We start from the raw sequence: 23,564 nt of genomic DNA on the forward strand, positions 1-23,564 counted from the left end.
AATTTACAATTCCCCTTTTCTCACCGATGGAGGAGTTGCAATAATTTGGGGGTAAATTAAAAATACAATACAATCATTTCCTTGCAGAGCCTGGTGCTGACATTAGCCTTTAGTTATGACATTGCAATTATCTCCATGGCAACCCCGAGTGATGTGACAGCGCGATGGCTGCACGTTCACGCGCTCCCAGGCTGGAGCCAGGGGAGCTGGGTTCCTGCCTGAGACATTCCTGGGTTTCTCCTCTCCTACAGTAGTTTCCTGTGGGTATAACATGGCTGCACTTAGCTTAGAGCTGATACACCTGTTCAAAGAGCCGAGTAAGACTCTGTCCCTTTATGGGAGTCTTTCAAGCATATTAAGGAGCAATATCTTATATGATCTCTTCCATTAATACACAATTTGGAGAAAGCTCATACGTGAATACAGTACTTTCAGGCCATTATGTGCAGGAATACATTATCACTGTGGATTGCACCTTGGTTAACCATACAGCCTGTTCTGTAGTCAAACACATTCGGTGTCTCCCTGAAGCCCCAGGATGGAACTGAGCAGAGCAGGGAGAATTATTGCAGATTGAAATGGCTGAAAAGTCTAAAAAGGAACAACCCAAAATCTGTTACTACTATTAGTTTGGACTGTGTTTTATGTTGCTTAATTCCTTGTTCTGTCCATAGATTCCCCGGTGATCATCCCTCAGTCTTTCCTAGAATACCCATCTCCTGTGTTTTCATTTTTAGTCATCTGTTGGGTTAGGACCTATAACTATCCCTCCAAATTGAGGTTACACTGCAGTGTTCCCCCTTCAGAGACCACACCAGTGGGCCTGAGCTGAACCCATAATCTATCCTAATATCTCCACCTTCAGGGAAGTAGAGACATATCCAGTTGACATGTCCAGGCTGAGCAATTTCCAACTCTTACTGTCCCCAAAAACATAAGGAGTTGAACCTGTCACACACTTGATGCAGAAATGAGTTCTGAACACCAGCTGAAGGCATTTTGTTATAGGAATGCATTGCCAAGCAAGCCTGTAATTTGGTAGGTAAACTTTTAAATTATTCCCTTGGTGCAATCATGGGTTCAATGGTAATGGAGCCATCCACCACCAACTTTAATACTTTTGTATCTAACTATGGACTCTGCTTTCTGTGTTCATTAGGCCAGGTTGGAAATGACATTATTCACAGCTCTGTACAAGTGATACATAAAAATATATATATACTTATATATATATCTCTCCAATATGCCACTGCTACCACCTTTTAAGAGAAGAACTTGTTTTCTGCAGGAATCAAGACTAAGATGTATTTCACCACCCTGACGTGGTGATTAAATTTCTGTGTGGTGAGATAAGACAGCATCCTGAAGGATTTACGTCCATGTCTCTCTGTAGGCTGTATATTTGCTTTCTCTTACCTTAGTGAACTGTGCTGGAGGTGTTTGAGGGCTTGGGGGGGGAGGGGGCTCTTCTTGTTGTTTTCTGGCTTTTGCAGCTAATGTCCCTGAAATCAGGTTTTTGGAATGGACTGGGTGCCAGGGGACAATGGGACCGTGTTACCGTGGTGTTTGGTTCAGGGATGGAAGAGGGTCACAGGAGCAAACAGGAGTGTGTGAGTGCTGCTCATGGGGTACCAGAGGGAAGGAGTGAGACTGCAGAGCAATGGGCATCATGAGCTTCCTTGGGGTAGTAACATGGTCCTAGAGCAGCTGGGCTGCTCACCCTTCCTCCTGCCTCTATCCTGCCTCTCCCTCATGCCCACAGTTCCCTGGAACTCCTCTGTCACCGGGGGACCCACAGCACTGGGTACCTCAGGAGAGGGACACTGGGCAGAGCTCAGGTAAAGGGAGCTGGCATGGAGGAGTTTCTGAATGGCCCTGGGTCTTCCCTTGTTTCTTGTGAGGCAGGAATGTTCTCCTGGCACGTGACAAAGCTGCCTTTGATGTGAGAGGGAAGACTTCCCCAGCCCCCAGTTGTGTAAATCTGCTGAGGTGTCACACGATCATCTCCTGATGTTTGGAATAAATGCAGAGCAAGGAGAGTGTAGCCAAAGGGCAGGGAGGGAGCCAGAGAAACCAGGGAGATCTAAGAAGATACGGGCTCAGAATTTAGCCACTGTGGCATTCCATGAGATTTGTTCAAAGCTGGACTTCATCATTGCACTTTAGAATATTTTATTTTTATTAAATCTCTGAATAACTGTTTTGCTGCTGGTTTTCTTCCAGGCTCAGTTATCCAGTCTTGATACATTATTTCTTCCCTTTTTTATGAGAATGAAAAAGTGACACCTCACCCTTCCGCAAAGCAAAATTGATCTTTCTCAGTACTGACAAAGTATCTTCATTTAAAAGGTTTGACTTTCCACCTGAGACCTCCACTAAATCTACCCACTACAAAGCTGGAGCTAGAAAAACTCTGGAAGAAACTAAAATTCCAATGTAAACTTGATTGAAGCATCCCTTTGCTCAGGACCCTTGGCACTGTTTATTCTAAGGATGATCCTGAGTGGGGGTTGGGAGTTTGATTGGGTTTGTTTCCTCCCACTCCAGCTCATTGGGAAAGATCTGTGGCTTTCAAGACTCTGTCAATCTAAAGATTGACCCACTGATACCACTAAAGTTTGGGCTTCAGTGGGATTATTCAGATCCCATTATGTGCAGTTATGTAGGCTTGGTTCAAAATGTGCTGAGGTGTCACTGGAAATCCTCTCGTGCTTTGGATGGAGCCTTAACTTTCTGCAGATCAGCTTTTCCAGCATCTGCTGTGCTGCAGAATGGCTCCTCAACTGTGGGGCTCCCAGGCAGCATCTCCCTGCTCCTCCTGCACTCTAACTGCATAGAGAGCTATTTAGGTTGGCTTAAGGTTTTAGTCTCTGTATTAATTCTCTCCTGACCCTCGTTAACCGAAAGGAAAAAACAATTCTGAGAGGGTTTGATTTCCTAATATTGTATCTTCTGTATCTGCAGTGCCTGTTGTGGCCTATTAAGAATTAAACTGAGATCACTAAACTCATTTCATTTATGCCTTGGGCCTCATTCAAACCCTGGTTTCCCAGCAAAGTAAGGCCAATGGATTAACGTTTCACCTAGCTCAATGGAGTGGTTTTCATCTCTTTTAATGCCTTTGGCATTAAGGAAAAAAAGAAAGAAAAGAGAGGGGGGAAAAAAAAGAGGACGATGCTTTGACTGCACCAAGCATTTTGTTAGTACTTCAGCAGTGCCTTTACTGGGATTATTTTGTAGTGTGCTGGGCTTTATCCTGCTTCCAGAGGGAGGGGAGGAGTGGCAGAAACGCTTATTGCATCTTTATGTCGTTAAGCAGTTTGTCTGGCCACAAAATTATCTTTTTTTTAAAGGGATTTGGGTCTCTCTCTTTAAAAGGCAGCCTGGTCCTCCCTGGCCAGGCCCAGCAGCCCGAGCTGCTGTCAGACAAATTACAGTTTGGGTGAAGCTGTGATATCGACATGTGCGACTTGATCTTTTTTAATGGGGGCACCGCGGGGGTTTGTGCCTGCCCCACTGAGCTTAATGTTCTGTAAGGAAAAACAGACCCAGCACTGAAGGACATTCCTAATGGGCTGCAGCTTAACCCTTTGCAAGCTGCTTGCCTGGCTCTGCTGTGTCTGTCCTTGTCTTTAGGGAAGTGTTTAGGGAAGCCCACGGGAGCTGACTCCCACTTATCCTCAACCTGCTCGGTCAGGATACCTGGGAAAGCACCATTCTGGAGGGACACGGCTGCCCTTCCTCCCCCTCCTCTTCTCCTTAGTTCATAATTAAACCAAATGGTTACAAACTCGCTGGTGAAAGGAGCTCTGTAATTATAACAACAAAATAGCTTGTAAATTGGAGCTGTCTACTTCTCCATATTAACAACAGCTTTATGTACAAGTGTGGCTATTTATTTTGACCTTTCATAATAATTAGCTTCCTAGGGATAAAGAATTCAACATCTATGAATTCAGCAATGCAGAACAGCAAAGGTGAAGACCCTTCTGGACAGTGGGGAATTCTGCAGATTTATTTGGGATTTATTTGTGTGTGTGTGATCCCATCCTTTTTTACTTTGTTAACAAGCTATGAAATCTAAGACTGCAGATTGCAGGGCCCGAGGGTTTCAGTTGGTCTGCCTTACCCCTAGTACCTTCTTAACTATCTCAGAGTGCTGCTCAGAAATGTGTGTGAGGCTCTGGAGATGGGGCATTAACAACTGCTGCTCTGCAGAGAGAGAATCCAGCCCTGCCACAGCCACCATTGAGAAGTTGGCTTATTTAGGTTGCCCATCCCTGCCCCATCCCTGGAAGAGCCCAAGGCCAGATTGGATGGGGTTTGGAGCCACCTGGGCTGGTGGAAGGTGTCCCTGCCCGTGGCAGGGGATGGAACTGGATGAGCTTTAAGGTCCCTTCCAACCCAAACCATTCAGTGATTCTATGATCTTGCTGAAAACCTCAGCCTAAATATCAGGCATTCTGGGGCGCCTTGGTTACCCAGTTCAGTTATTTTGCTCCCACTCATTGTTATTTTACTTCCTTAACTTTCACCCTGCCTCACTTTTCACTCAGTGATCCATAAGCAGGAGGTGCAGGAAGTGTGTTGCATGCCCATGAAGCCTTTCACTGGATACATTATTGCAGTATCCATTTATTATTAATTGTCATTAGCACTAAAAAGCCATGAAAGCTCTTAGCATCTTGTTTACTTCATGCAGCTCATACTGAGGACTCCTCTCTAGCTCTTGAGATGGTGAAATAGTTGTAAATAGAACTTAAAAAGTAATAAAACCTACATTCACTGCTGTTTGCCACTCTTGGAGGCATCTGCTTGTCTCCTGTGCTGTCGTTGGCCAGGATGGGGCCGGAAGGAGCAATGAGGTTTTTTTTTTCATGAAATGCATGATTAGACCCTGTGCCAAAACCTCAGAGGAGAATATTTCCACCCCTTGGCAGAGTCTCATGAGGGACGGGTAATGAGGATCTGAGAGCACATTCACCAGCTATGAATGATGTGTACAGTTCCATTCCTGCCCATTAGTCCTTCAGGCCAGGAAATCCCACGTCCTTTTTTGGGCTTTTTTCCTGTAGATATCATCCCACTCTGAGAATTTATCCATCACCAAAGTTCACTTTGCCAACAAAAGGTCGTTTTGCCTGCAAAGCACGCAGGGGGTTTGGCTTTGGTTGGGTTGGCTCAGGTGGTCAGAGGTCCCTGCTTAGCCCATGACCTGGCTCTGAGCAGAGCTGACCTGGCAGAGGGGATTTGTACCACCCAGGGCACGCTTGTCTTACAGGGCTTTGCTCATCCCCAGTTTCTGGTAGGGAGAGCCAGTGTCCTTCACCCACTGCCTGCTCTGGGTAGGTGCACACCATGGAGTGAGTTTGCACAGAGCTTCCTCAAGAGAAACTTTAGGTAAAATCGTCACTTGGGGTTTACTCAGGGTTCACTGAGGGTGGGGAACTCTGCCAGAGGACAGAGTTAGCTTTGCACTGTATGCTTTGAAAATCCAGTGTGGATGTATGCAGCGTGTTGGAGGGGGAATTGAAGGCACAGAGGTGAATTCAGAGGGGTAAATGAAGGCACAGGGATGAATCCAGCATGGATTCTGTACCAACTGGAGTCACGTGTTTCAGGCCGAGGCCTCCAAGGAGCCAGTGGCTGGCTAAGGATTATTCTTCATATGCTGTCTACAAGCTTTTTGCCTTCACACCTTGGTGTTAGGGTGTTTGGAGATATACATAGGCATGCCAAGGCTGTAGCTGCAGAATGCATAATGCCAGTGGTGCATTCCTGGAATATCCCAGCAATGTTAATTTGATCTGAGTCAGGTGTATTTATGTGGTTACATTTCTGTCCGCTCAGCCAAAGCACATGATAGAAGTTTATGTTGGCTTTTCTACTCTCTGCTGGCGTTATATTAGCTGTGAGATGACAGATGATACTTCCTCCAGGATAAAGTTTACTGGGACAAACTCACCCATCAACTTTTTTTAAACTTTGCATTGGCAATGTGAGTTGATACACAACCAGCACTTTGAGTTTGGGGGCTGCAGGGCTTTTCACTGGCAGTTGCCACCCTCAAATTGGGTTTATTGTGCAATCAAACCATCATCTTAATGCCTGTCAGTACAGAGGACTCTGGGTTTCCACCATCTTGCACCTATGCAAACACCTGGTATCTGATTGGATTGGAACAAAGACATCCTATGCACACTGCATAGGAATAAAAGTGGTTATTGCCAGCTGACTACTAAGAGAAACAGGGAAAGGATTGGTGTTTAAAGTTTATAGACACCATAGCAGGGAGGGTTGATACTGCTTCAAGGACAAATGGGGTAAAATTCTTTTAAAGGAAAGTAGCATTTGAATCCTGATCAACTTAAGGAAAATGTCATCATGGTAAAGTCTGATTAAAATTATGAAAAACTGTCCCAAGGAAGTAGGAAGTGCTCCATCCCCTGCAAGGCAGCACTCAGACCTAGTCAGGGAGCAGGGCTGCACAGCTGGGCTGGGGCTTTTCCAGTTCTGCACTCTGTGATTCTTACAGCAAGCTCAGAACTGTGACTTCAACAACAGGTATCAAAGGAAACAATATATATCACAGAATCCCACAGTGGGTCACACTGGAAGGCACCACAGTGGAGCATCTGGTCTTGCCTCCCTGCTCAGGCAGGGCTATCCCAGACACAGGATTGTGTCCAGAGGGTTCTGGAATATCCCCAGTGAGGAGACTCCAGCCCCTCCCTGGGCAGCCTGTTCAGAACTCAATCACTGCACAGGGAAGAAGTTCTTCCTCGTGTTCAACTGGAAATTCCTGGGCAGCAGTTTCTGCCCGTGGCCTCTTGTTCCATTGGTTGGTACCACCGAGCAGAGCCTGGTCCATCCTCTTGGCACCCTTTAGATATTTATACACATCCCTCTCAGTGTTCCTTCTTGAGGCTGAACAGGCTCAGCTCCCTCAGCCCTTTCTTCATAAGAGAGATGCTCCAGACCCTTATACATGTGTGTATTTGTGATACATACATGTACTGAGAGGTGCCAGGCTTTCTGTGGCCAGGGTGCTAAAGCCCATTTTTTGGGGCTTGCCCTTGCCCACGCCACTGCTGTGGCCTTTGCCCTGTACCCAGCAAGTGCCCAGGGAGCAGCAGCTGTGGGTTTGGGGGTTGGCGTCTGTTACTTTGAGATCCTGAAACATTAGCTCCTGGCAATTAATATAATTACGTCATTAATGTCACACCCCTGATGTTACTGTGTGTCAGAGTCAGACAATTGCAGTGTTGTGATTTCTTAGTTATGTAAAAGGCGATTAAGGCAATTAAGTGGGTGATTAAAGCTGCTCAGTCAGAGGTGCTGACTGATGCTATTACCAAGCAGCAGCACTGTTGTATAGTAACAGGGATGTAAAGTGCCTCCAGCAGCAGGGACTGCTTGTATGGAGTCTGGGGGGTTCTCCAGTGAGTCAGCCTGCACCCCCTGACCCCCCACTTCTCTTGGCCACAGTGATTTACTAAAAGGTGTTGATCAGAAATGAGCAAATTCAGCATCAACTACATGGTTAAATAAAAAGCTTCAATGTTCCTTTTGAAAATGAGCATTATTGGCTTTATTTAATTAAATATGGATTTACACTATAAATATTGGAGCTCATAGAGCCCATATTTCAATTAATGGATCATTTATATGTCATGCTCGCTTTGTAATTACTGGAATGTGAAAATACAATGAATTGAAATTATTTCCCCTCCTCTTCAAATAAATCTGAGAGAGAATCAGATAGAAACTGTTTTCCTACCCAGAAGTATGTGGGCACGTGGATGCACCCAGGACAGTCACAGGGGTACCAGATAGAAGAGGGGATTTTTAACAGGTCATTGCAGGAAGAGCACATGGGGTGTGTGAGGCATCTGTCTTGATACCATCATCGGGGATTCTGTAGGACTGAAATCTGCCTAAATGAAGTGTTTTACTCCCAGGGCGAGGCTGGCTGTTAAGTTGACAAATGCAGTGTACCATTTGGTGTGAATGATGTCGATTTGTTGGGTTGTTTGTGGTCAGGACCCCAAACCAGCCTGTTCAGAAGCTGTGTTCAGCAGTGCCGTCGCAGGCTGTTTGATGGGGAGTGGTATGGCAAGGACTGGGTTTGGTTTTTAGTGCCCAGAGAGCAAAGAACATGGAAAATGCCATTGTTTCTTGTCTTCTGAACACTACCCACACACATTTTTATAGTCTCTTCCTTCTGTTTGCAAGGATGTGGTATCCATTTTCCAGTGTGTTTTATGCTGAAAAGAAATATAAATAAATATGTCAGGCTTTGCATCAAACAAACCCAGTGGTAATTGAGACTGGCAAGGATCTGCTGTCAGGAAATGGGGCCCTATTATTCTCTGCTCGGCAGAAGAACCAGCCCTGGCCTCGGCCACGTCCTCCTCCCTGTCCCTGTGTCCCGTACGGATGGCAGCCGGCAGAGCGCCGGAGTCTGCCCAGCCACCATTTCCCAGCCAGCCAAAGGTGGCTCGGAGGGCCTGGCCGTGCGCTGCCATGGCATACATAATTCCATCAGAAAATATCCAAGGGTGGAAATCATTGTTCTCCGAACTAGCTGTGCTGGAGCCAGAGCAGAAATACTAAAGTCAGTTGTGCCTTTGAGCTGCCTATAACAGCGCCCTTTGGAGACCCATTTCATACAAAATTTGAAGCCTGTGTTTATTGCCCATTAAAGCAACCTTTATTTTATGGCAAATGTTGCAGTAATTGCCTTTTACGAAGAGCACTTTGTAACACACATGCACTGTTGAAAGAAAACCACTCTGGTATTGTCTATCGGGACTTAATGGCGCAATTAATTTTACTCCATCTGTTCCTGAGACTTTAAAGGAAAATGGATTTTTTTTTTGAGCGCACTTTAATGAAGAAGATAAAGCGGCCCGGCTGGTGTCCCACAGGCTCAGCGCAGTAAGTTCAGATTATTGCTCAGTCTGTCAGAATGGGCTGCTCCCCTCGGCAGCCGCGCAGCCAGCAGCCCGCGCTGGCCCCTCGCCGCGCCATTCCTGATGACAAACTGCCAGCCGGCTCCCACAAAAGCGCGATTAAAATGTCAGCACAGGATGACGAAGGGGCCAAGAGGGTCCTCGGAGACAAACTGTGTTGGGTATGAGTTAATACTTCACTGCAGCAGTGCGAGGCTGGGCTGCTGCTGCTTCAGGGAAGCCGTACAAAGGGCTGGTGCAAGCACACGGATGCGCCACGGATACACCTCGTGCCGCAGCCGGAGCGGGCTGGCACAGCCCCGCCGCCATCCGCGGATTTACGCCGGCTGAGGGTCTGCCAGTGCAGCCGAGCCGCTTGTTTTTACGTCCACCAGCCCATATTGCACCGAAAAATAGAGCTGCAGGATCTGTTTCCCTTCCCAGGGACTGTGCTGCGTGTGGAGGCACTGGAGAGGGGCAGGGATGCTGCTGGAGCGGCGGCGGGAGCCGGCTGTGCTGCTGCAGGCACGATGTGAGGGGCTTTACAAATAGAGTCTAAAGATGGATAAAGATTTTGTAGCAGAACCTGTGGCCCAGAGGCCCCGCAGCTCCATGTCCTGGGGCTGGGGCTGCTGTGGGAGTGGAAAACCCTATTCTGCCAAGACAAGGCCCGTGCCCCGGAGGGTTGGTGCTCTGGGGTGTTGGAAAGCGCTGTGGGGATTGAAGCTCCTCTTCTGACAGCCCTGAGCATGGCAGGGCCTGCCCTGCGCCATCTCACCAGGGTTCGGCACAGCCCCTCTGGCACCGGGGTCTGCGGGGCCGTTCAGAGCCGCGTTAGTGCAGGTAGGGCTGGGGGCTCCTGGAAACCAAGTGACTTGTGCTGGAGTTGTGAGGGCTGAGCCTTTGTCTCGTCCAGGTGAGCGTCCCCGTGTGTTCCCCTGGCCACGTGTCAGCCCACGGCCCTTCACGGCCTCAGCCCTCGCCCGTGTTTGCTAACTTGGGAGGGGGTAGGACCCACTTTGTCACTGCAGTTTAATTCCCTGAGAGCCCTCCTGAGTAGTTTCTGGGGGTGTGAGAGTGACAAAAGCCTGTAATGAAAAGGAGAGGAGATTGTCAGCGCTGGCATCCCGCTGGGAGCGATCTGCACTCCTCCTGGGCAGCAGGTGGGAGCTGTGCCATTGTCCCTAATGGTTATTAGCCAGCGATGAGCAGGACAAATGTGGGGTCACCTCTCCTGCTGGCAGGGCAGCAGTTGCAGGATTTAAAGCCCCTAGGAGACGAAGAAATGACATGGTTACTACCTACAGCTCAGGATGTGACCTGCTTGCTTTTAAATGATCTGTTAGACTTTGGGGGAGGGAGAGCTGGGGACTGATAGAGCAAGTTGAATTCAAAATATATTGCCTACTCGAATTAAATGCAATCAGAGACATTCACTGATATCATAATGGCTCTTGAATAATCAGCACAAGACATAGCACTGGGCTATTGACTATTTAAAGCAAGATCCAGCGAGGCAGCGATTGCTGCGAGCAGCCTTTGGTGAGGGATGGGTTTTGTTTCCAGTGCCATGTGCTGATTCCCAATGAAGATTTAAAGCCAAGGATGTAAAACAGGAAGCCTTAACATTTCCAATAAAACTTTCTTGCTTCTTACTGTTCATATTCAATTAAAAAACCTCCAGTGTCTTCCTTATGGATTTGCCTCATCCCACCTCTCCAAGCTCATCTATGACATCTCACCCCCTCCCTGCTCCTCTCGGCCTCCTCTTCCTCCCTTCCCTTGCAGCATTTATGCAGTTGGGGGTTGATCTTTCTCTTGTGCCCATTTAACTGGTACAGCTCTCCCTCCTCTCCCCTGAGCCACTTCCTCACTTCAGGTCACCCCTTAAAAGCTCCTGATTTGCTGTTCTCTGCTGCCAGTGCTAAATGCTGCAGCATTTAGCATTATTACACCTTGCCCCACTACTTCCAATTTCCCATTTTTGCCTTGTCATTACGAGCCTGCATGAATTTGTACCTTATTGCTATTAAATTTCTGGGGTTTTCAGACTCACCTTTGTCTCCCTGCGTGGTTTGCCCTGTCTGGGAGCTGCTGACCCAGACGTGTGCAGTAAATGTACCGGCGCTGTTAATGGCTCTGCAGGCGGCTCGCCTGGGGAGCTCCAAGCACTTTACAAGCAAGAGTTGAGGCTCAGGGTCTCCCGTGAGGGTGAGTGTGTTGGGTTCCAGCTGGATGAGTTGGGGCACAGGCTGTGCAAATGTCTCAGTAAGATGGGTTTGGTGGCCAGCACTGGGATGCACAGAGCTCCCATTGCCATGGCCTGAGAGCAAGGTTCCTCTTCTCCCGCTGCAAAGCAGTTTGTGGTGCTTTCTTCAGAGGATTTGTATGAAACTAAATTGTATTGTCTCGGATTAGGGCTCCATAAGTTTACTGTTTGCAGTATAGCATACATCTGCTCCCCCAGTAATCTCCCCTTGGATGGGATGTGCATTTATTCTGTGAGCTGCTTCAACAGGAAAATAAATGTGCCCATATCAGTGTGTTATTGAGGGAGTAAAGGGATGCAGCTGGTCCCCAGCTCATTCAGCAAACCTGTGCTGTGACTTACAGCTCTGTTCCACACACACTGTGCCACCGGCTCTTCACAGCACTGTTAATGGGAGGGCTTATAAGTAGGTTCAGTCAGGGCAGGATTCCTGTCTAGCACTTGGGGCTTTCCAAACCCTGTGGTAAATCCCCTCCTGAATGGAGCTCTGTGCTGGCCTTTCAGGGCTGGGGAGAGGGGAGGATTGAAAGGTTTGCCTTTGCATTCTGCACGGCTCGCCTGACGCAGACATATAAACCACAGGAGGTTTGTGCTTGTGTTTTCCCAGCTCATTTCCCATAGCCTGGGAAGTGATCCCTGAGTGTCAGGTGGCATGCAGACCACTTTCCATGTCAAGGAAAGCGAAAGAAACCAGCCTGCTTCTCTGTCTGGCCAGCTCTTATTCATCCTTTTAAGTGCTGCTTACACAGGAGTGGAAATGGCCGTCCCCCAGTTCCCAGTTTGGACTGGGAAGGAATCTCTCCAACGCCGAGCTTTGCTTCAGGAACTTTCCATGTTAGGGCTGACGAACCTTTCAAAGCTGCAGGGTCATTTTTTTTTCCCCCTCAGTGGAGTTTTGATCTATTTCCAAAATCTATCTTTGCCCATTCACCGAGGAAAATTAAATACCAGGACGGTTCTTCTTGGCTTCAGAGAGGCTTCCCGTGCCTGGTGGATGTGCCTGGCCTTGTAGGTGTGGCCAGTGGCCAGTGAGAGGCTGTTTGGTGGCTTCATGGCAAAGTTTCATGTAAACAGCCCTGAGGAGATGAGAAGATTCCCTAAAATAATGAGTTTCTTCGCAGTACAAAAAGTTGGGCTCTCCATTTTGTTCTGAGGGGGTTGAGTCACAAGTGATTCCAAGGAAAAGCTTGACCACCCAAGGAGCAGAATTTCCTTTTTCTGTATTTAAATGAAAGCTCAGAGCCCAGCTTGGCCTGGGGCGTCTGGGGGATTCACAGAAAGTGCCAAATTAAAGAAGTCCTCAAGACAGCCATACACCAAGTTACAGTCACTTGAGACATGCTCATGGCAGGAATGGAGATAAAGATGCACTCACTGTGCAAAGGTTTGGTTACCTGGAAGACAAAACACCTGAGAACACAGGACATTGATGGTTATTTACTGTTATCCAGATGTAACCTGTGCTATGCAGGACATCCTCATGAGGCTTATTTCTTCCCTCCTGTGTGCAATAGTGTCAATCAGAAGTAAATTGGACTCGACGTGAGTAGGAATGAACCCAAACCATGGGGATGTTATGAAAGAAGGGGGTTAGATTTGAGTTGAGGCTTAAAATTATATTTTTTCAAGTTTAAAAAAAAATAAAATCAAAACTCAAGCACTCACACAGTGAAGTGCTCAGGTGGTGGCAACACCTGTACGTACATTCCTGAGGAGTCCCAGGAGTCACAGTGTGAATATCACAGAGAAAAACGGGCTGGGAAATCAATGCCCAGTGTTTCAGGAGGGCTGTGAGAAAGGAGACCCAACACACTAAAGAAAATACAGAAAATACTAGGAAACATCTTCTTTCCATGGCAATAGACTTAAAATGCCACTCTGACCCAAGGGACGTGTATAATAGCATTTTAAGTTGGATCTTTGAGAGCAAACATTGAGTTTGCCCTCGTGGATTGGCTCAGCAGTAAACAAATGCTGTTGCTGTGAGATGGGGGTGGCAGGAGCTGGCAGGGGCCCTGTCGAGTGTGCGAGGGGGACAGGAATTCTCCCTGGCTCCTTGCAGCAACCAGATGGTGCCCTGAAGCCCTTCCTTTGATTTCCTAAACTCCTTTGCTGGTGTTGGTTGAGCCTAAAATTACCAGCCCTCAGAGGTGCTGCATGGTTTCCAGGTGAGCCAGATCCCACGCCCGAGCTCCTTTCTGCTTTCTCCAGGACACAGACCCGGATCTGAATTCGTGTCTTTTCCAGCAGCTCCATCTTTATGCTGACTCCAGCTGGAGCTCCCTGCCTTAAATGTTGTTAGAACTTTGCTCTGGATCCAGGGATGAATTTTCTGGCAACATCTCTGAGGGTGCTGCTGCCAGAGTGCTGGTGCTGCCCTGTCTGGGTGCTGTGTCCTGCCCTCCCTGCCTGGGGGTCCCTGTGCAGAGTGGTTTTAGGCATCATCGTGGCTTGCAAGGGTGGTGTGCTGGTTGACTTGGCTGTGTGTGATGCAAAGTGCTGCTGGACACTCACACACATCCCTCATCCCGCCCTCTGCTGTATTTCTCCTGTCCACAGCAGAGCAGAGCTTGAAAGCTCAGCTTTCACCTGGTGATTTTTCATATGGGGGTTGTGGGGCTCTGTAAGCCTGATTGGATCACCCTTTGGGCATGGGGTGACACTGTGGGAAGACAGTGAGAGAGCCCACACTAAATACCAGATCCTTGATCCTGAGCCTTGTCACCAGCTGGGCATTACTGTGACTTGTGATGTTCTCACATAATCCCAGGTTGGAAGGGACCACAGTGGGTCACTGGTCCCACCTCCCTGCTCAGGCAGGGCCAGCCCAGAGCACAGGGCACAGGATTGTGTCCAGAGGGGTCTGAAATATCCCCAGGGAGGAGATTCCACCGCTCCCTTGGCAGCCTGTTCAGAGCTGGGTCACTGCCCAGGGAAGTTCTTCCTTTTGGCTGCCTGTTCCCTGTAGTCCCTTCTGTCCCTCTACCACGGTGTGAGTGACCTGGTGGGGAGTGGACAGACCACCTGTGAACTGTGGTTGCTGAGGGGGTAATAGGGCAGAGCAGACAAAAGAACTTTGGAAAGGCTGCCTGGCAGCAAAAGCCAAGGGAGGAAAGGCAAAAATCGCCCTCCAATAAATTCCACAGTTCATACTGTCTTAAAAACTTGTTGTGATTTAGGCTTTTCTTAAAAATTCCACCTCTTGATCTTCAAAACTCTGGCTAATGATGGAAAAGAAAAATCCAAAACCACAGACCTCTACAGAGTTTTATATATTTTATAATAAAATAACTTTCCCATGACTTCCCTCATAATAATATTTTTTAAGAAACCAGGAAGACTGACTGGTGTTGCTGGAGTGGAGCTTTCTGCTTTAATGGGCTGCAGCTGAAGCAGTTCAGGAGGAGGGTGAGGGTTTGGAGCGGGGGCAGCAGGAGTTAAACTTCACACCCCTGCCGAGCGCCTGGACCCGCAACAACTTTGGCTTGTCAGGTTGGGAGGATTTCTGCAAATGAACTTTGCAAAGAATTATGCAGGGCTTGGCATTACAGTATTACACACTCGCCTGTTCTCAATCACTCACTGGAACTTATTTTGTAGTTAACCTCCATAAAGGACTGCACAGCCGAGCAAAGGCCTGTCACACACACATTATTTAGAAGCCCTTATTATTATTTTATTGCCAGTCCTTGACAGCTGAGGAAAAGCCAAGCGCTTTAATCTTTCTTTCCCTTTAGTTTACAGTGTAAGAGCCGCATGTAAGATGGATTTGATTAATATGTAACAGAGATGCAATTCTCTGTAAAATGTGCTGTACTTTAGAACCCTGGAAAACAAACTGCATCACAATGGCTTAAATCTCAGTCCATTGTATTATATAGACATCATAAATAATAGAGAGCAGGCAGATATTGCTGCAGGCTTCATCTACATAACACATCTGAGCTCTCTATAATGTGTTCAACTTGTCACTTTTAGTACAGAAGAGAGGCAATAAAGCTAACAGCTGACTAAACCACATCAGCCTTGCTTCCACTTCCAGGGTGGTGAATGCTCATTAAGCAATCTTAGCTGTGACTTTTAAAATCCATAACTCTTACAAATGTAAAAAAGTTGCCACAAAAGATTAAGCGCAAAATCCATGTCAAAGCATTAATTTTCGGCGCGGAGATTCCAACCACCGCAAACCTCAAATATTTCTCTCGCTTTTGTTTTATGTGTGCTTTTGGTTAAAACAGATCTTCATAAAAAATATTTGTTTCCATCTGGGGCAGCAAATACCTCTGTGACTGTAGGGAGTGAGGGAGAACTGTATTTCGTGCAGCCAGAACAGGCTGCACTTCTGCGCCCCGGCGGGATTTTCACTTGGCGCAAATGTTGGCAGGTCAGCTGAGAAATCAGGGATGGAATCAGTCCCTGGGTAGAGTCCAGGTGTGGCACAACCAAGAGTGAGGGAGTTAGGATGAGAGTAGACTCTGCATTGGAGGCAGGGCCAGAAGGAAACTGAGGAGCCAGAGGAATGCCGGGTTGGCAGGAGCTAAAAGTTGTGCACAAAGCACAAAGCCAAGAGCTTGGGAGCCAACCACTTTATCCTAGGAGATGGTCTAGGATGGCAGGATCAGGAACATGAGATATGAAGGATAAATGAACAGCCAAGTGCCTGTGGAGCTGCTGTTTGGGGCTGATGGGATTTCATGGGGGACCCAGGGGAGAGGCTCCATCGCAGCACGCAAGGGGCAGGTGTTGTCCCCAGTGACTTGCTCTGTGCCCCAGAGGCTTTGTTCCTGTGCCAACCCCTCTGGTCCCAGCTGTCAGATTGGCCCTGTGGCTCCTATGGGTGCACACCTTATCCTTTAAATACTCTGAAGGCTATGCTGGGTGTCAGGGACACCACTGTCCCAGTGCTCCTGGCCAGGCATCTGGAGCAAAATGCTTCCTTGTTCTCCAACTACCTCCAGATCACCCTGAACTCCAGTCACATGAAGGGGAAAAACAAGTAGAGGTAGGTATTTCCAGTAAGTGTGGGATAAATATTCAGGAAAGTCATAGGTGAAGAAATAAAGAAAAAAAAATCACAAAGATTATTGTTAAAAGGGTGTGGGCTGGAAGATCTCTCCTGGTGTCCAGTGGCCAAGAGGTGCTCTTCCAGGAGCCAGCACAGGAGAAGAAATTTTCCAGTGCTGGGAGTAACCAGGAAAGCCCTGGACTTGGGAGCCAGGGCCTCCCAAGGGTTTTGTCACAGTCCAGTTGTGAGAAGAGCCCAGCTGGGGCTGACAGGGCAGTCCTGCCCTTAACCCCAGCTTTGGGAGGGTTTATCAGGCAGTTAATCTCCAGGAAAGCTAAAGGTTTTAAAGAGAGAAGTAAGTAATATATAGGCTTTGGCTTGGTTTTTTTGCACAAAGGAATTTCATCTTGTGACAGAAAAAAAAATCGCTTCTAATTATGAGGGAAACATTTCAAGGGCAAAAAATGCAACTTGGAAAGTGTAATCCCCCCTTGCACGAGGGTGGGTGCCAAGCTGTCCTATACAAAGGCTTTGTTTTGTAGTGCTGAGACAAAGTCTGGGTTTAGAATGGGAAAGACTTGAAAGGAGACCCTCTTTTACCCCTAATTTCCCTTCGGATATGAAAAATGCTTTTTGCAGTAGAATCAGTGGTGTTACGTATGATTTGGGCAGAGGTCTGTGTGGGACAAGCTGGCAGGGCTTGAGAGAGGTTGCTGGAAGGCTGAGGGATGGAAATGACACAGGGAGTTGTTTCCAGTTTATCCAAGAAGCTAATCCAACCTTTTGGCAGTCCCCTTGCCCCCACCTGGCTGTGGTCCCTTGTTAATCCTATATAACACTTGGGACCTCATGGGCACCAGCACCCTTGCAGAAGGAGGGTGTAGAGTTGAACAGGCAGCTTTATGTCTTATTAACACCCCCTTTTCTGGCAATCACACAGTTTCAGTGTCTTATCTTTTACATCTTCAAGCAAAACATTAATACCTGAGGCTGATTATTCTTGAATTCTTCAAGTGTGCTGCAGTCCCCTCCTCCCCCCTAATGGCACCTGGGACTCTCACAGGGTGTGATGCTGTCACACAAAAAGTCTTTAAGAATCTTTCATTCCAGGCTGACATCCCCACAGGATGCATTTTAGCAGTTTCAGAAGCTCTCCTTTCCCAGGGGGGTTATTAAATGTCTGTCGTGGGTATGGACCGGTGTTCACAGCGTTCCTCTCACATTTAAATCGGTTTGAAAGTTCTCTGTTAGGTGGGAAAGAAAATGCAGTATTATTTAGAGGCTGCGGTCGTGGGAGCAAAATTGGGAGTGATGTGACAGCTTAGGAGCCTTTGAAGAAACAGAGGTGAGGAAAGGGAAAGGATTGTCCCAGCAGTGTCATTCTGCTACTGAAGAAAATGATCCAAATGCCATCCTGTGAGCCATTTCCATTTGGGCAGAGTGCTGGAGGAGTGTAAGGGACAGGTCTGTGCTGGCCACACAGCCAGGGAAGGAGTAGGGCTGTACAGTCGGGTAGGTCAAGTCTGTCTTTCATGCACAGCGTAAAAATTGGAAATTCTCATTTTTTTTGGTAGCTATAAGCTATTTCTTTTATTAGAACATAAATATAACCTTATGTTTCTTTTCCACTCTATGTATGGTCATCATGCTCCTCAGGGTGTTGAAGGGGGCTTCCAGTACTTTTAGGGGGCCCATAAAAAAGAGGGAGAGTGACATTTTACATGGGCAAACAGTGATAGGATAAGGGGGAACTGTTGTAAGCTAAAAGAGGAGAGATTAGATTAGATGTTAAGAAGAAACTCTCTCACCAGAGGATGGTGAGGCCCTGGCACAGGTTGCCCAGAGAAGCTGTGGCTGCCCCATCCCTGGAAGTGTCCAAGGCCAGGTTGGATGGGGCTTGGAGCAACCTGGACAGTGGAAGGTGTCCCTGCCCAGGGGAGGGGGTGGAACAAGATGAGTTTTAAGGTCCCTTCCAACCAAACCATTCTGGGATTCTATGAAGGAGAATTGATTTATTAGCTTGAAAGAAACTGGAGTAGAAAAAAAACTGTGGGAGGAGGAGGAGGTGGACAAAAAAATGGAAAACACAGAACCAACGTGCTCTTCAGTTAAAGGAGGTTTTCATTCAAATTCTCCAGTTTCCTCAGGATATGTCTATATTTCAGTGCCTCGCCATATGTTGGAATGACAGCAAAGTTTACCCTTAATATTTTTCCAGGCACTTCAATGTTAAAATGATAGATAGACTTCACACATGCTCTCAACACGCTGTGCTGGTGTGAACGTGGGGGATAGAGAGGCTGAGCGAGTCTGTTAGTCCTTTTTTTCCCTCGTTGCTCTGTGCTTGAATCCTTATCTTTGCCATCACCTGCATCCCGGTGTGCCCTGGTGAACACCAGTGCTATGGAGTCACGGAATCGTGGAATCACAGAATAATTCAGGTCGGGTGAAGATGTTAAGGATGGTTTGTGTAGGGTTTTTTCCCAGCTTTCCCACTGTTTGCTGCAGGGATTAGATTTGGGCTCAAATTTTTGCCGTCCAGAACACAGACCACTTCACTTAACTGCCCTTGGGAGGCCATCCAGGAGTGTGTGAGGATGGGCACACCAAGGGAAGAACAGAGCCTGTTAGCTCTCCATCCTCATCCTCGGGGTAATTGATGTGTGAGGGTTGGTGCAAGACCAGCCTGGCTGTGACATTTAAATAGCCTGGCTGCAGGTCGCTTGCACCAAAAGAACCTCAGAGGGGAAGGAAGCCAAGAGGTTTTTCTACCGGGGCTGGCTGCAGCTCTGCAGGAAGATGGGAATCAGCCTTCCACCATACAGCCTGATACCTGCCCTACCCTCCTCTTTATTACTATTGATCCGAAAGAGAAAATGTTTTAGCAATTCTGGACAGCTAATCAGCGTCATCTGATTCCCGGCTCCGCCAAGGACAGCGTGTGGGAGCGTGTGTGTGCTCTGCCTGCTGGGGGATAAATAGAAGCCTTCAGTCTCCCGGGCTGTCAATCCTGCAGCTTTTCCTCGGTGCCACCTTCCAGCCTCACACACGGCGCTGCTGTTCGGAAGCAGAGCGAAACCAGCTCCGGAGCATCCGCTGGGCGAGGCTGTTGTCTCTTGGCTCCCCGGAGGCTCCTGGCAGAGCCAGTTTTGCACTGGGCAGTGCAGCAAAGTGCCTGCAAATAAATAAAGCGACTCACAAGCAGCAGCGAGGGGGCAAAAGCGGAGAGATAACATTTGCGAGTGAATGATGTCGCTGGGGCGAGTGGGATCCAACAGGAATCTGAGCTCAGCAGCAGCTCCTGAACTCTTTACGGCACAGCCAGATGGCCTGGTGCAACAACAGCCTTTCAGAATTAATAACTGCTGCTCTGGAGGGAGAGCCTCGTGCAGGAACCGTTTCGCATTTCGGCAGGAGTGTTTAATTTTTTTTCCTAGTGCTTTCTGCCCGCTTTGCTCCGGGTGAGATGTCAGGAGTGCTCAAAAGGGGGTTTTAAAAAAAGGGGAAAGATTCTCTATCTTCTTTTTCACCTTCTTCTCTTCCCCCACTCCCTCTGTGCTGCCTTCCCTCCGCCTTTGGCTCCGAACGTTGCAGCTTTTAATCTAGAAATTATGGTAACTTGTATGTGCATTTTGAGAGTATATCATTGCTGCAGTTAATTAACAGTTATTAGCGTTAGCGTACTGTGCTGTATTATATGTCACAAATCATCGAGTCTCCCTGTGCAGTTACAGCAATTAAGAACTCCATCACACCTTCTGTATAGTCATTTGGTTCTCTTCCAGGTCTTTTCAAAACTGGAAATTGCTAATCAAATCATTTCTGCTCTGTGCCTCGGTATCGTTTATTCCATTCCTAATGATGTGCGACTTTTTTTTCCTTGGCCGTTAACAGAGGCATCCATGCGTCTAACCCATTTCACACCACCGTCATGCTTTGGAGAGGTGATAATGAACTTGCAGGAGGAAGTGTAGGCTTTGCTGGTTCTCCCCCCTCTTCTGTGTTGCTGCTTCTTTTTTTTTTTCTTCCTTTTTTTTTTTTTTTTTAGCCAATGTCTTTCCTGCTGTTGGGTGATTGAATTTTGAAACTGTAAAATGCATTGACAGACTGACAAACCCAACTTGCCAGAGCTGGAGCTATCGCAGTTTAACTTCAATTCAGAGCTCAGTGAGATTCCTGCCTGATCAATTTGTCATCCCTCTAAATGGAAACTAATTACTTCCCAGGGAAAGATTGCAGGCAAATATCACCCTTTGCATCAGCAGCCTTCTGCAGTGAGGTGGAAGCAAAGTCCAAAGGGCTTTAGCTAACGGAGGATAGCACAAACCACTTCATCTCTTACCCCTTTCTGTGGGCCTGTCAGGGAGAGCTTATTTTATTCATGCTGTCAGTAAAATTGCCTTCACATTTGCTTGGGTCGTATGTCAAAGGCATATTTCGCTTTCCAGGTCAGCAGCAAAGGAACGAACATCATGATCCTGACAAGGATGTTTGATGTCATCCAAACATGAAGTCCTTCCTCTCATCCTGAGATTGATGATTCTGTACGTGCTGGAGCCCAGGGCATCCTCCTGTGGCTTTCTGTGCCTGTTCCAGTTTCCTTGGAGTGTTCCAGCCATGTCTGTGCCATGGCCAATTGCACCACGGTGTTGGGTGGGCTTGAGGAGGCTTTGTCACAGAGTCACAGCTCTGGGCATAAATAATTGTAGGTGCTGTGTGTTGGAGAGGAGCTGTCCTGTGAGCTGTGAGGAGCACTGGAAGTCCCTGAGCCCTTGGGGATCTGCTGACCACTCAGCAATCCCGTCTGTGCTTGCCAAATAGCCGTACCAAGGAAGCCAGGCATCCCTTCTTGATCCGTTCATTTCTCTTTGCCTTGACATGTTCTTCTGTAAAATATATAACAGCATAACATGACCCTCATCACGAGATTTTGTGAGGATTATGTACTCTTACCAAAATATACTGGGAAGGAGTGAGTAGAGCAACAGCTGTTACCTGCTGCAGGCAGGAAGAGCTCATTCAGAGAGCAAAAGCATCTCCTACAGACATGTAGGTGCCTCTTCACTCATCTCCCCTTGCATTGGCCAACTCTGTAAACAGCATTGGTCATCAAAGCCTCAGTTTTCTGCTTTTGCCTCTCCAAATATTTTCTTGACTTTTTCAGGTGATACAACTTAACTTCCCAATTCTCTTTGTTTTACTTCAGTTGTAGTTATGCAGCCATAAATACTGTAAAAGTAGAGTTTTGTAGGAAAAAAATATTACAGAATAAAGTTGAACTGAATGTGGTGAGTCTTCCTGATGGTGAGGGGACAGTTTTTCTGGAAAAAAGATGTATGGAAAACTTTAAGTACAAAGCTGACATCCTTGGCTGAAGAAATCTCAGAGCCATCAGTGGCAGAAAGCAGAGAACAGGTTCAGACAAGTGTCCCCACATGCTTGTTTTTGTGCCATTCCCTGGAAACCCAATTCTGGATTTTCCTGGAGACTTTTAGTTTGCTGCAGTAGGAAGGAACATACCCAAATCTCCATATGATCTGGAGTCACAGGACACAGCACAGATTGGGATGGACCAGGAGGGGTTCACAAGTGGGAGGTGGCAGTGGCTTCCAAGGAGGTCTGTGTTGTAGGATGGTGGGGGATGAGTGCATGGTTGAGGCTTTGGGCAGAGGGAGCAGTGGGATGAGGAGAGGTCTCTGCAATGTTGATTTTACCCACACAGTCTCCCATGTCCAGGTGCCTCAGCACTGGGAGCTGTTTGCAACCTGCCCACGGCTCTGCCGGTGGCCCTTGGTGCTTCCAGAGCTGCCTGGGGTGCCTTTATTGACATGCAAACACAATAGAGTCCTGCTCTGTGGCAAAGGTCTTGGATGCAGATTCCTTCAGATCATTCCACTTGTAAGACACTAATTTGCCACTCTGCAGAAAGGTGTTGGCTCCTCCTGTGCGTCGCTGAAGTGGGGGTGGAACTCGAGTCAGCCTTGTCTGACAGTTTCCTCCTCAGGTTAATTCTTCCATACGTGAGATGTGAGAGGTCTGGGGCTTGCATCCAGAAAGTGGTTTGTGTCATATAAACAGCTGGAAGTGCAGAAAAAGAGGCTCTGAGAAATGACAGACTTCAAAAGGATGGAGGTTACAGATGCCAGGAACCCTCTGCTGCTTTGGGAACGGGTTTGCTGGCACTGAGCTCATCTGCTGTCATTTTTATGTCAGAGATGTAATAATGTGAAGGGCTGGAGCTTTGTCCAGTTTCCAATCTTTTTTCCTAATGAACCACCACAGTTGGACAAAACTTGCTTTTTTTGGCTTTTTTGTGTTTTCCCCTGGAAAACTCGTGTCTACCCCCAGTGTGAAACTTGGGGTCTGTGTTGATCTGTGTCCACCTCCCCAGCAAACAGTGCCATGTTGATGTGCAGTGCCTTCTGCAGCAATGTGCTGTGACTAACACAAGTACCTGGTTCCACTGGTTTCTGGGAAATGTTGGATGTTTGAATTGTTTATGGGCTCTTGAAAAATTTATGCCCGATCATGTTACCAGTAGCTCTTTGCTTGACTGCTTTGCCTGATTCTTGCTGCTCTTCAGGCCATGCCTCAGGGGGGTTTTCTTTCCCAAAGCAGAGGGCAGTCACAGGAGCAGGAAGCCCGAGGGGGGCAGGAGGTGCTGGCTCCAAGGAACCTGTCCCACATGATCCTACATGCCTGAAGTTGGCAACTCCTACCTGAAGTCACACGTTTTCAGAGTGTTTCTCTTGACATTTTGTCTTGAGGGAACATGTCAGCTGAACAGCCAGGCCAGGTTTCACCTCTCCCTGCACATGTGCCATGCCTGGTTCCAGCTCCAGACAAGAGAGACAGCAGGTGTGGTTTTCCAAAATCTTCTCCAGGTTGGTCAAGTCGTTTTCCAAAATGTCTGTCTCCTTCCCAGGAGAGCTTTGCTAGCCCAGCACAACCCATGCTGAGATAATTTTGGAAGGCCAAACTTGTAATTGGTCATAAACCAAATGCTCAGGAGCAGTTGGGCTGGCATCTGCTTTTCCTCTGAAACATCTCCACTCAGGAACTAGGGAGGTACCTGGATGTTCTTCCTGCAGATGGACGATCCCTCGCAAAATTCTGTTTTAAAATTAGGTACTGAGAAAATCAACAACAGAAACCTCTTAAATCTTGATTTAGGACTAAATTGAAAGCAAGTCATTAAGACAGTGTTGCCTTTGTGGACATTTGTGTTTCAGTCTGAGTGACTTCAATCTAGTTCAGGTCAAGTGGGACCAAACTTCTGCTGAATGGGAATCAGCTGCTTTTTAGAAAAATCAGTGTGTCCCCACAGCTTTTCCTG

Source organism: Manacus vitellinus, unplaced genomic scaffold (genome assembly GCF_001715985.3).
Source record: "Manacus vitellinus isolate BGI_N305 unplaced genomic scaffold, ASM171598v3 scaffold_32_pilon, whole genome shotgun sequence".
Taxonomy (NCBI): Eukaryota; Metazoa; Chordata; class Aves; order Passeriformes; family Pipridae; genus Manacus; species Manacus vitellinus.